Source organism: Aquarana catesbeiana, linkage group LG06, assembly GCF_042186555.1.
Source record: "Aquarana catesbeiana isolate 2022-GZ linkage group LG06, ASM4218655v1, whole genome shotgun sequence".
NCBI lineage: Eukaryota > Metazoa > Chordata > Amphibia > Anura > Ranidae > Aquarana > Aquarana catesbeiana.
The window spans coordinates 55,546,220-55,560,066 of record NC_133329.1 but is presented as its reverse complement, the minus strand read 5'-3'; positions in this window follow the sequence as shown (position 1 = coordinate 55,560,066).

Here is a 13,847-nt window from a genome sequence, read left to right as displayed (position 1 = left end):
AACAAACATGTTGGTTTGTTTTAAAAACCTTTGGTAAATGCACATGTGATTGTGCAGGTATAAAAAACTTGCTTACTCAAGAATGTGTGGATTATTGTGTCAACACTACAATACAACACTTTTGGGGTGATGTAATTGTTGTTTTCTGAGAAAATGGGGGTTATTTCCTAAGGGCAAATCCTCTTTGCACTACAAGTGCAGGTTCCGTGCAGTTGCAAGTGCACTTGTAGTGAAATGTGTTTTTGCATTTAGGAAATAACAGCCAACAGTGCTTTGTATAAGGTTACACAATCACGACATTTTCTGGACTCAACACATTTCTGTCAGGGTCAGCTAAAACAAACACAAGCAGTAAATGTCCACCAAGAATTTATTTATTTTTTTATTATAAAAAGGCTTCACATATTGTCTGGCATATTGATAGCCCCCCTACCCGCAAAGAACTCCAGGTAGCGTAACCGGACATCACGGGCACTCAGGGAGGGCAAGCCAGGACGGCCACTTTCAAGCGCCGTCAGTGTGGTTTGATGTAGGATTCCGGCCTCAGGCCCAACTGAGCCAGCATAGTTGCCCGAATGTTTCCTTAAAAAGTTATGGAGAACACAGCACACCAGTATAATATGGTTCAGTTTACACTCCGCCATATGGATGGGTGTCAGAAATAGTCGGAACCGGCTGGCCAGGATTCCAAATGTGTTCTCCACCACTCTTCGGGCTCTGGCCAGCCGGTAATTAAAAACCCTCTGTTCCGGGGTGAGGGTCCTCATTGGGAATGGCCGCATCAGGTGGTCCCCCAGCGCAAACGCTTCATCAGCAACGAACACGAATGGGAATCCCTCCACATTGTCCTCTGGAGCTGGCAAGTCCAAGCTGCCATTCTGGAGACGCCTGTAGAACTCCGTCTGGGCGATGACTCCACCATCGGACATCCGGCCATTCTTCCCCACGTCCACATACAAGAAGTCGTAATTAGCCGACACCACCGCCAACATCACTATACTATTAAACCCCTTGTAATTATAATAGTACTTCCCCGAGTTGGGTGGTGGGACGATGTGGACGTGTTTCCCATCAATTGCCCCTCCGCAGTTAGGAAAGTCCCACCGCTCGGCAAAGTGGGAGGCCACAGTCTGCCATTCCTGTGGCATGGAAGGAAACTGTTGAGGAAAAAACAATAAACATTACTATTTTTACTCTGAAACATGGCAAGCAGATTAGACACAAACATTATGGGGCAACCTCCAGATAGCATTTATTAAGAGGAATTTACCAACACCAAAGTATAAGGTACACCTATCATATTCCCCCCCCTCTCATGGGCCATTTCTAACATTATAGGGGGGTTGAAATCTTGGACAGGTAACCCTCTTCACTTCATTGAGAGATGAATGCCTAAATAATGTGTATTACTTGGAACAGCCCCTCCTTAGTTACACTATTGGCAGACCACTGGACAGGTAAGAAGTGTCATAATACAAAGATATAAATACACACTGTACACATTTGAGGACATTTGGACATTCTGCTATTACCTATCAAGATAATAATAGGATACAAAAACTTGAAACAGTACCATTGGAAAGTATACAGGCAGGCCCTTGCACTACATGCTTTGGGGAATTCATCCATAAATCTGAGCACTAAAGAGGTGGGTATAGTGTGTATGGGTTTGGCAGTGTCAGCAGATAGATGATTGAGGATACATAGAGAATTGGGATCAGCTGACTTAGCAGTTGAGGGAGGGAGGGTTACTAAAAATTATTTGGAGACACCACAAAAAAAACCTCTGGCACTCTGCCTGAATTTAAAGCTAAAATAACATTTCCAAACATTTTAGGGTGTGTTTGGGGTAAAGCACTACTATGGAGCTGATAAAATACATTGTTAAGTGACTACATGAGGTGAATATAGGGCAGGAGACACCATGCTGGGGAGGTTATTGAAGGGCAAATATGTATGAAGGACATAAAATAATAATGACATAAAAATCCAGCAAGGCATGAGGACAAAGGGGACATTCACAGCATATTACAATCATGGTAATTAGGGAATGAGGAAAGAAATACAATATATTAGCAAACATTCAATACAAAAAAATGTGATATTAAAGGATAAAAATCTTACCTTCATATACTCCTTCTGCAGGACCTGGATGATGGCAGAACAGGTCTCTGGGATGATGATACCCAGAGCCTGGGGGGAGATGCCTGTCGAGAACTTCAAGTCCTGCAGACTTCTCCCTGTCACCAAATACCGCAGAGTAGCGACCAGCCTCTGCTCCGGAGTGATGGCTTGCCTCATGCAGGTATCCTGCCTGCTGATATAGGGGGTCAGCGAAGCCAACAAACGGTGAAACACGGGGTCCGTCATCCTGAGAAAGTTCCTGAAATCATCAGGATTATTCTCACGGATCTCACGGAGCAAAGGCATATGAGAGAACTGGTCACGCTGAAGCAACCAATTCTTGGTCCATGAACTCCTCCCCACCCTGTTCATGGACTGGACTTGTGTCAAGGTCAGGACCCCAACACCAAGCCCCCGCACAGCACGAACTCTACGAGGAGTACGCATATGAAACATGGCTAGAAAACGGTCGGCTGCTCAGAACGAAGTAACAGAACGCACTGAAGAACAGCAAGGCCTGTGAAGAGCGACCTGAAAACCAGTAACAAACTAACAAGAATACAATGACTACCTAAAGTCACGCGGAACTTGCTTGCACGCACTGAAGAGCAGATACAAACCCACAAGCACAAACTGAACGGCAGAAAACGATCTGAAAGCCACGAGTCTGAAAAAGCGCGAATCGCCTCTTACCAAACTTTTACTAACACGAGATTAGCAAAAGGAGCCCAAAGGGTGCCGCGCTTGGTTCTGAACCGGCCTTTTCTAGCCTCGTCGTACGTGGTGTACGTGACCGCATGGTTGGCGATCGGAAATTCCGACAACTTTGTGCGACCGTGTGTAGACAAAATAAGTTTGAGCCAACATCCGTCGGAAAAAATCCTAGGATTTTGTTGTCGGAATGTCCGAACAAAGTCCGACCATGTGTACGCCCTATAATGCTTTAATACCATTCATAATATAGTCAGGATTGACTCTTTTAATTGGGTTCAATTGTTCTAAATCACTTAAAACGAAATTCTTAAACACTTCAATGAAGTGGTTATTCGAGTTTTGGGGTTTGAATAATGATTTATTCTTCAGACCTGTATCTAATCTGGTAGAATTGGTACTAGATCCCCCTCTCGGGGCTGTTGGGTGACTGAGAAAATGTTTTTTAATATTTAAAGTGCGGATAAATTTATGGGTGTCTATAACTTGTTAATAGGTTTCCTTGGTGCACATTTCAGACCTAAACTTAAAATATTTATTTCATTATTGTTGAGTTGTACCTTACTTAAATTGAAGATCCCATCCTTCAAGTGTCCCTCAATCTCTTTCTTGGGTTGTTTGCGTCTGCCTGCTCTACAGCCCCTTCTTCTCTTGGGAACGGTATAGGATCTCTGTTTGGATACCGATTCATTCCATTCCTCCCTCCCTTGTTGCTGAACGGGCGGGTGTTCCCTCTCGGGGTCCCACCACCCCTTCCCCGATGTCCTAAAAAAGGTGCCGGACCCGATGTTGGATAATTATAATATTGCCCATTGGGGTCATAATCCATTCAAGGGGGCATACCTATTCTGAGTAGAAATATGGTCTCCCCTATCTGAGTAGTACTCATGGGGTGGAGTGGGATACCCCTCTTGATAGGGTTGGGGGTATTGATGAGTATTGTAATTGGCAGACTCGTTGGTTCTGTGTGGTTGTCCCTGGCACAATTGAGGATATTGATAATGTTGTTGTCGATATCCACCCCTGGCTCCATTCAGAGGCCTTGGTGAGCGGTATCCCTCCCCTTGTTGGTGGCCAACAAATTGACAGCCACCCCCATATTGTGACCGTGGGACTCCACGATTATATCCCAGTGTGTTCTGCTCGACTTTACCCTTCCCACTCCTAGTAACTGAAGATTTCTCATGTGGGTTCACATGTGAGGAATTGGGGACTGTAATCTCTTTGTTGGATTCCATGGGCTCATTGCTCCCCGAGATGGAGTTCTGCCACAGGTAAATTTTATTATTTTTGAAATCTGAAGAGTCTCTAATATATTTTTTAACTTTTTTCTTTTGTACCTCACGATCTAACTTTTCCATTTTTTTCTTCATACTGTTATTAAATTCAATGATGGGATTAGTATCTTTAATAGGTTCTAATTTCCTTTCTATAATATTAATCTGTTCTTTAATTTTCGCTAATTTGAACTTTTTCCTAGTTAAAACTAGATCCTGCACCGCCCCCCAGTCCTGCAGAGCATTGCACCTCAAACACTGCACAGCACCGCCCCCAGTCCTGCAGAGCATCGCACCTCAAACACCGAACAGCACCGCCCCCAGTCCTGCAGAGCATCGCACCTCAAACACCGCACAGCACCGCCCCCAGTCCTGCAGAGCATCACACCTCAAACACCGCACAGCACCGCCCCCAGTATGAAGAAGAAGAAAAAGATTGAGGTAATGCCAGGAGTTTTCTGGTACGACTTCTTGAAGTTTAGCACTTGGAGGCAAAAGTGCTTCTTTGCAAGCGGATCTCACAAGATTCATCACTGTAATTATGGACTTTTAAAGTGAAGTTGTTGTTTTATTCATCTGAAACACTGAAAGCTCATTATACAGTTTTAATTAGCGCTACACCATTTATTACATCAATTACTGTGCAATCCTCGCATGTTGTGTTAGCTGCTTTTACATTAATCTTTCCTATTTTTATGATTCCAGCGCAACAAAATTGTGTCCTTTCTATTCTGGGTCTATGCTAAGGAGCTAATGAGCGGAGCAAGTTGTTTTGGGGGGGAAAAACCAATTTCCTTCAATGATACGTTCATCCCTACTGAGCATTACACCCAGCCATAATTATCAGTGGACTGTCCCTTTAAATCATCTTGTACAATGTTCATTTATCAGATCACTGCAGAATATTACTGCTCATGCAGATTATCTCATGCTCCATACAATACATTATACCCTGTGCTACATTTAGACATCACACCGCTCTAGGCAGGTCTCAATATTAATGCCCTTTTGTACAAGCTCCGCCCCCTGCGTCATGAGATGAGTCAAATCAAATATTATAATGCCCTCATGTTGTAAATCACTGCGCAAATTGTTGGCGCTATATAAATCTGGTATATTAATAAAAATAATAATAATGTGCTATTGGAGACATCATGGGGTCTGTCCCATATACAGAAATATTCGTTAAACTATAGAGACCACCAAATCAGAAAGAAAAAATAGATTTATGTTTCCCAAGCTTCAGTGAGTCTCCTGACTCCTCTCAGCACCCCCTTTCCCTGAACAGTTTACTGACTGAATGCAATCACAAATGTCCAAAATCAGCCAAAAAAGAGAAACAAAACATTTCAACTGCATATTTAAAGGATTGAGCTGTAGATATAATTTTTTTTTTTTTTTTTTTTTCAAATATGTAAAATGGGGGCAAAATTGAATGTTATTATGAGGCAATTTACTCTCCATGTCAAATGTTATTCATTTGTTAACAATAGAGTTTTAGGGGAACATATCGCATTATGGCCACTAGATGGCACTGATGATCATAGTAAATAAGTATTTAAAGCCGAACTGCAGTCTGCTCACATAATTTGTAAAAATCTTTGCCATTCTGAAGCTTCCCCCCGAACCACTTTGCATATTATTTCATATATACTGTGATTCTGTACTTGCCAAATATGCTGCAGAAATCTCCCTCCACTGAGTCTGACTGCAACCATTTTAACTTGGGGCAGCTGAAGCTGCTGCCTGTTCACTTCCTGTATTTACACAGAGGCACACCTCCAGCTCTGAAGTTCTCATTGGTCCTCTTATGACTCATCCCCCCTCCCTTCTTTGAAAACTCTCTCTCTCTCTCTCTCTCTCTCTCTCTCTCTCTAGAGAGCTGTGCATGATGTCCTAAGCCTAGGCTAATGACCAGACAAGAAACAGGAAGTATATAAGAGATTTACTGGCAGAAAAAAAATGTTTTACTATCTAAGTCGGCTTCATCAGGAAAAGGACGAAGGCATTCAGGTATTAAAAATCAAAACCAATGGCTTGTAAAGAGCCTTAGGTGTATAAACAGAAAACAAAAAATTAAAATTAATTAACATATCACAATACACAGAGAAAAAAAATCAATTTTAACACGATATAGCATTGTAAGTGCATGATTCACGTTGGTATGAAATAATAAAATTTGAAAAACCATAGAGGCCCTGTATAACTCAATCCCACATGCTAGAGGGGTTGGAGTTGTGCAGGACTTTCTCTGTGAACGTGACCTTGACTCTTGGAAATATAACGAATTTGTTATTGAGTTGTTGGAATTCATCTTATCACACAACGTTTTTGTATTTAAAGGTTCCCACTACCTCCAGGTGCAGGGTGTTGCTATGGGGGCCAAGTGTACCCCCTCTTAGGCAAACCTGTACCTGGGGGGTGGGAACGTAACCTGTTTTTGGATGAGTCAAGGTCGGTGGATATTGGTCAAATTATTTCATGGCATCGTTACATCGACGATGTATTCATGGTATGGGCAGGATCAAAAGAAAACTTGCAAAAATTCTTGGAAAGTCTACAAGTGAATACATACAGTGGGAACGGAAAGTATTCAGACCCCCTTAAATTTTTCACTCTTTGTTATATTGCAGCCATTTGCTAAAATCATTTAAGTTCATTTTTTTTTCCTCATTAATGTACACACAGCACCCCATATTGACAGAAAAACACAGAATTGTTGACATTTTTGCAGATTTATTTAAAAAGAAAAACTGAAATATCACATGGTCCTAAGTATTCAGACCCTTTGCTCGGTATTTAGTAGAAGCACCCTTTTGAGTCTTTTTGGGAAAGATGCAACAAGTTTTTCACACCTGGATTAGGGGATCCTCTTCAGTTCTGTCAGGTTGGATGGTAAACGTTGGTGGACAGCCATTTTTAGGTCTCTCCAGAGATGTTCAATTGGATTTAAGTCAGAGCTCTGGCTGGGCCATTCAAGAACAGTCACGGAGTTGTTGTGAAGCCACTCCTTCATTATTTTAGCTGTGTGCTTAGGGTCATTGTCTTATTGGAAGGTAAACCTTCGGTCCAGTCTGAGGTCCTGAGCACTCTGGAGAAGGTTTTCGTCCAGGATATCCCTGTACTTGGCTGCATTCATCTTTCCCTCGATTGCAACCAGTCATCCTGTCCCTGCAGCTGAAAAACACCCCCACAGCATGATGCTGCCACCACCATGCTTCACTGTTGGGACTGTATTGGACAGGTGATGAGCAGTGCCTGGTTTTCTCCACACATACCACTTAGAATTAAGGCCAAAAAGTTCTATCTTGGTCTCATCAGACCAGAGAATCTTATTTCTCACCATCTTGGAGTCCTTCGGGTGTTTTTTAGCAATCTCCATGCAGGCTTTCATGTGTCTTGCACTGAGGAGAGGCTTCCGTCGGGCCACTCTGCCATAATGCCCCGACTGGTGGAGGGCTGCAGTGATGGTTGACTTTCTACAACTTTCTCCCATCTCCCGACTGCATCTCTGGAGCTCAGCCACAGTGATCTTTGGGTTGTTCTTTACCTCTCTTACCAAGGCTCTTCTCCCCCTATAGCTCAGTTTGGCTGGACAGCCAGCTCTTGGAAGGGTTCTGGTCATCCCAAACATCTTCTATTTAAGGATTATGGAGGCCACTGTGCTCTTAGGAACCTTAAGTGCAGCAGACTTTTTTTGTAACCTTGGCCAGATTGTGGCCTTGCCACAATTCTGTCTCTGAGCTCTTCAGGCAGTTCCTTTGACCTCATGATTCTCATTTGCTCTGACATGCACTGTGAGCTGTAAGGTCTTACATAGACAGGTGTGTGGCTTTCCTAATCAAGTCCAATCAGTATAATCAAACACAGCTGGACTCAAATGAAGGTGTAGAACCTTATCAAGGATGATCAGAAGAAATGGACAGCACCTGAGTTAAATATATGAGTGTCACAGCAAAGGGTCTGAATACTTAGGACCATGTGATATTTCAGTTTTTCTTTGATAATAAATCTGCAAAAATGTCAACAATTCTGTTTTTTTCTGTCAATATGGGGTGCTGTGTGTATATTAATGAGGAAAAAAATGAACTTAAATGGTTTTAGCAAATGGCTGCAATATAACAAAGAGTGAAAAATTTAAGGGGGTCTGAATACTTTCCATCTCCACTGTATAATTTAAAATTCACATACACATTTGACCAATCAAGAATAACCTTGCTGGATGTGGAAATCTTTACAGATGATACAGGGATGAATTGTTCTACCCTGTTTAGGAAACCATCGGCGGGAAATAGTTTGCTACACGCTAGTAGTTCGCATCCTGAAAAACTGATCAAAAGCATACCGTACAGTCAATTCTTAAGACTTGAACATAACTGCACACATGATGCAGATTTTCAAAGGGAAGTCAATGCTTTATGCGATCGCCTTTTGATTAGGGGTTATAGCAGCACATGCCTAAGGAAAGCGTTCAATTGAGTGAGAAATCTTAATAGACATAGGCTGCTGTACAAACCCAGGCAAGACAAATCCTCTACATCAACGCGAATCATTATGAAATATAACCGACAACATGCTAGGATACGCAAAATTTATAACAAATACTGGTATCTATTGACTGCTGATCAAAAAGTCTGTAAATTTATTAAACCTCATTCATAAATAACCTATAGGAGATCCCGTTGACTTAGAGACACTCTGGTCACTAGCCACTACAGAAGTACAAATATGGTTAAAAATAAGTCCCCCGGGTCTTACCCATGCGGCACATATAATTTTTGCTGATTTATCACTGCAGGAAGGAGCATTGAGCTCCCCAACGGAAATCTATGGACTCCAAAACACAGAACCAACCGTCAGTCGGTTGGCTCTGTGTATTTAATGCAATGCCATTGTGGAGCCTTTTACATGGGTAAAATGAAGTGCCCACTGTTTTGTAGAATCAGGGACCATGTATCCCTGATTTCAAAACATAAAATGGAGACATCCATAAGCCGCCATGTTGGATTGTATCATAACTTCAATCTCAAGTCAATTGGCTTTTTCAGCCTGGAACATCTACCTCAACATGAACGTGGGGGGGACATTGACAACAAGCTTCTCCAGCTGGAGACCAGGTGGATCTACACGCTACAGGCCACCCGCTCTCCAGGTTTGAACGAGGGGATTAGTTACAAGCCTTTTCTGTGAATTGTGTCCCCCCCTTTTTTTTTTTCTTGGTAGCAGCCATGTTTGCATCTTGAGCCCTCCTGACCATAGTTTCTCTGTCATTCATGGTTTTTCTTTTCCTTTATGCCATCTTTTTGGGTCCTCTGTTGATCCTGTGTACCTGTGCCCTGGCATTGGCCTAGCTGCTACATACTAGATGGTGTTGTTGGCCACTAACTCGCCGGGTAGCAAATGGAAATCTAATTTATCAAATGATACATGTGATACAATTGTGTATAGATTTTTATCACTTGTCTACTTTGATTGAGTATTGATAAATGGATAGTATATGCATGGCCTTGTTGGGTTTGGATGTTATTTTGAGGGGTTGGTGGGTGTTTTTTTTTTTTTTTCTGTCACATCGTTCCTCTGGCTTGGGCCTGTCCTGTCCCTGTCTTTTGACTCCTGTACGGACGCCCAAGGGTGTGCATTGGGAGTAGTAATGCACCTGTATGGGTGACACTGTCCCGATGCATGCCCGCCCCGAAGTGCATTTTCTTTCACGGCATCCCAGCTGTATATTACATCTGCAGGACAGCTTTTCTGTCCTGCACTGTCTGCAGGGTCTGTCTTTCACCCTGCTAGATGGAAACTGGATGCAGTCATCGTTTCCGGTTTCTGGATGTCAGTCCGTGCTGCATGCACCTCCTCCTTGGCGTCCGTGTGGCGGGGCGTCACACGCCCGCTTTTGCACTGGGGGGGATATTTTAACCTCAGATTACGCAGATGCATGTTGACACAGCCCGGGAGCTCATGGTACTTGACAGCGGGGTTTTTGTAAGGTAATTTTTTCATTTTGGCTCTGTGACTGCCTGTGTTCCCACTTGGAAATCTGAGGGATTCCATATTGATCCTGATACACTATTTATGTTGCAGAGATCGCCTCCAGCCTTCTTTCCTTTTTGGCAATTTGGCTTTGTGCTTCTCTGCCACCCCCATGCATTTTCTCATTTTTTGTGCCTATTGAGGACGGGATTAGCTTAAGCATCAGTCATTTTGAGGTGAGAATACCTCTTATTCTATATACACTTTTTGCATTATGAGATGGGGTTGGGTGTTTTCATAGAAGACAATGTCAGATAGATGCCTATATGTCTTATTAGTTGTGTAGATGATGTGAAGCTTACCATACGAAGTGAATCTATTGATGTCGTTAATGACTGCCCTGTTCGCATGAGCTCTGGGCATATACACTATTATACTTATAGAGATATGGGAGTGTGGTGAGTACGGTTCATTTACTATTGGCCATGGACTGGTGCTTCCCCTACCCTCAAGCTGTTTTATAATTACTTATACTTTGATGTATAATTTGTTGCAGATATTGCTGCACTGCTTACCTGTTTGATCTAAGTGTAAACCAAATCCCCCCTACGGGAAGTCTGACACTATAGGGACTGGTCTGGGGTCCAGGCGGTGGGGGCATGTGACTCCCCTTCTTCCCCCCTCCTCCCGGCGGTGCTCACTCCGAGACCCATCAGGGTATAGGGTAAGGGTTCTGGGTTGTGGGGGTTGGGTTGTTTTAGTTTTAGTTTTTTTTTTTTTTTATTTCATACCAACGTGGCTCATGCACTTACAATGCTATATCATGTTAAAATTGAATTTTTTTCTCTGTGTATTGTGATATGTTAATTAATTTCAATTTTTTGTTTTCTGCTTATACACCTAAGGCTCTATACAAGTCATTGGTTTTAATTTTTAATACATGAATGCGTTTGTCCTTTTCCTGATGAAGCCGACTTGGCGAAACATGTCGTAATTTAAGGACGCAGGAACTCTGTATTTGCAACTCCAGTTTTTTCATTAGGTCAGGGTTTAGATAGGTGTGCATACCCAGGACCAAGACTGTAACTGTGGTTGCATATTTTATTGTGTCTTAAATGTGTATATTTTTTCTTCGAATAAATGATTTATACTTTTATTAAATTGTTTTTCTGTGTATACATGAAGTACCTTTAACCACTTCCGGACCGCCGCACGCCAATGTATGTCCAAACTTTGAAGGGGGATATCGTTGTTATGGCAGCAGCTAGCTGCCATAACCCCAGACCCCTAGTTTCGTGCGGCGGCTGGCTTTATGATAAAAGTGGTCCCTGCAGTGGATTCGCAGCGAGATCACTTTTATCGGTGGTGGGAGAGGGACACCCCCTCCCGCCGCAATCTGGTGCCCTCTGCCGCTTACCGGAGCCGTCGGTAGCGGCGGAGGCAATCGCGTCCTACTCCGTCCTGTGCCTGGAGACGAGTGAAGCTAAGATGGTGCCCACTCGTCTCCATGACACTGCTGGGTGGAAGTGACGTCAAAATTAAAGGCATATTTTTTTAATGTCATTTTTTTAAATGACTTTTTTTTTATTGCATTTTAGTGTAAATATGAGATCTGAGGTCTTTTTGACCCCAGATCTCATATTTAAGAGGTCCTGTCATGCTTTTTCTATTACAAGGGATGTTTACATTCCTTGTAATAGGAATAAAAGTGACACAATTTTATTTTAAAAAACAGTGTAAAAATAAATAAAATAATGTAAAATAAATAATAAAAATTAAAAAAAAAAATTTAAAAACCCCCCGTCCCGACGAGCTTGTGCGCAGAAGCGAATGGATATGCGAGTAGCTCCCGTATATGAAAACGGAGGTCAAACCACACATGTGAGGTATCGCCACGACCAGTAGAGCGAGAGCAATAATTCTAGCCATAGACCTCCTCTGTAATGCAAAACATGCAACCTGTAAAATTTTTTAAACGTCACCTATGGAGATTTTTGAGGGTAAAAGTTTGACGCCATTCCACGAGTGGGCGCAATTTTGAAGCGTGACATGTTGGGTATCAATTTACTTGGCGAAACATTATATTTCACAATATTAAAAAAAATGGGCTAACTTAACTGTTGTCTTATTTTTTTTTTTCAAAAAAGTGAATTTTTTCCAAAAAAGTATGACCGCTGCACAAATACGGTGTAAAAAAAGTTTTGCAATGACTGCCAGTCTATTCTCTAGGGTGTTAGAAAAAAAACATATATAATGTTTGGGGGTTCTAAGTAATTTTCTAGCTAAAAAAAAACCTGTTTTAAACATGTAAACATCTAACATCCAATACGAGGCTCGTCCTTAAGTGGTTAAAGTCCCATTCAGAATAAATTTTCTCTTTACCACTATAATCTGCTAGTTAGTTTAAGTTCTGTATTCTCAGACTGTGACAGACTGTAACAGTTTTTGCAAGGCACACATATAAGAAAATATAGCTTACAGCAGCATCTTTGCTCTGTACCTTTCTATATAAAGCTTATGTGGTGTAGAATGGTCTGGGACATTGTCCTGTGTAAAGGGGAACACTAAAGGCATGACTAGGAGTCATGGAAGCAGATGGCATGGTTACTATAGTTGTTATGTCAGCCATGTTTAAGGGGTTGGGCATTTGAGTATTAATAATATGTAATGATATGTAATGATATGAAATGTACACCAATGTATTGACCACCCCCTCGTTCTCTATTATGATTGGCTAATAATAACATATATAAGTGGTATACCCGCCCAGAATGAAATCAGATAGCTTTGAACATTTAGACTTTGCAGTCATCTCTTTTGTGTTCACCAAGAAGCTATCTCCTCAGTACTGAGAGGGTCTTGTGGGTGTGGTAATTGCTGTGAATATACCCAGCTGGTCTTGTCAGGTATATAAAAATACCATTTGATTCCACTTCACTTTACATTGTAGCAAAGTGTCATTTCTTCAGTGTTGTCACATGAAAAGATAGAAGAAAATATTTACAGAAATGTGAGGGGGGTACTTACTTTTGTGAGATACTGTATGTTAAGTCTATGAATGGTAAGTAATGTCAGTGTAATATTTTCAGGCATTTATTAGCTCTCACGGAGATCACAGGACACCTCCTGACAACCTTTAATCTGCTTTTCGCTCCAGAAGGATGGCGCCATGTTTATTCAGGCACCCTTCAGGGTCACCATCTACTTCTTGGGCTGAGATGGCAGCTTAGAGATGACACAATCATGTAAATCCTGGTGCCTGTGCAGTTCCTGGCTGTGTTCACAAATGTCTTGGGACAGATCAGCCACTTCTACGAATTCTTGTGAGTCTTCCAAGTCTTCCTTGTGACTTGTTACAAAGTTACAATGTTTGCCTTTTTGAAAAACTATACTGCTGCTGTCTATTATGTCCTCTCAGGAATTTCTTCATGCAGACTTATGAAGTTACCAAAAGCTGTATAATATGGAAGTAAACCATATAAGAGAGGCGATGTACCCTAAAGACCCTCTACTTTCTCTTGTCCAGCATTACATTAACCCCTCCAGTCCAGGTTTGAAGAGGTATATTGGATCTGAAAACACATTTATTCTCTCTCCTATTTTTAGGTAGAAACTCTGCCACATCGATCCAGCCACAAGATTCGGAGAAGACATTCGTCCCCCAGGCAGCCCCGGCTATCTTTAGAGCCATTTCTTTAGAAAATAATATATTTGCTAAAATCTTTAGGTGACTCTCTGTGTGCTGCACTCATTGGACTGTGG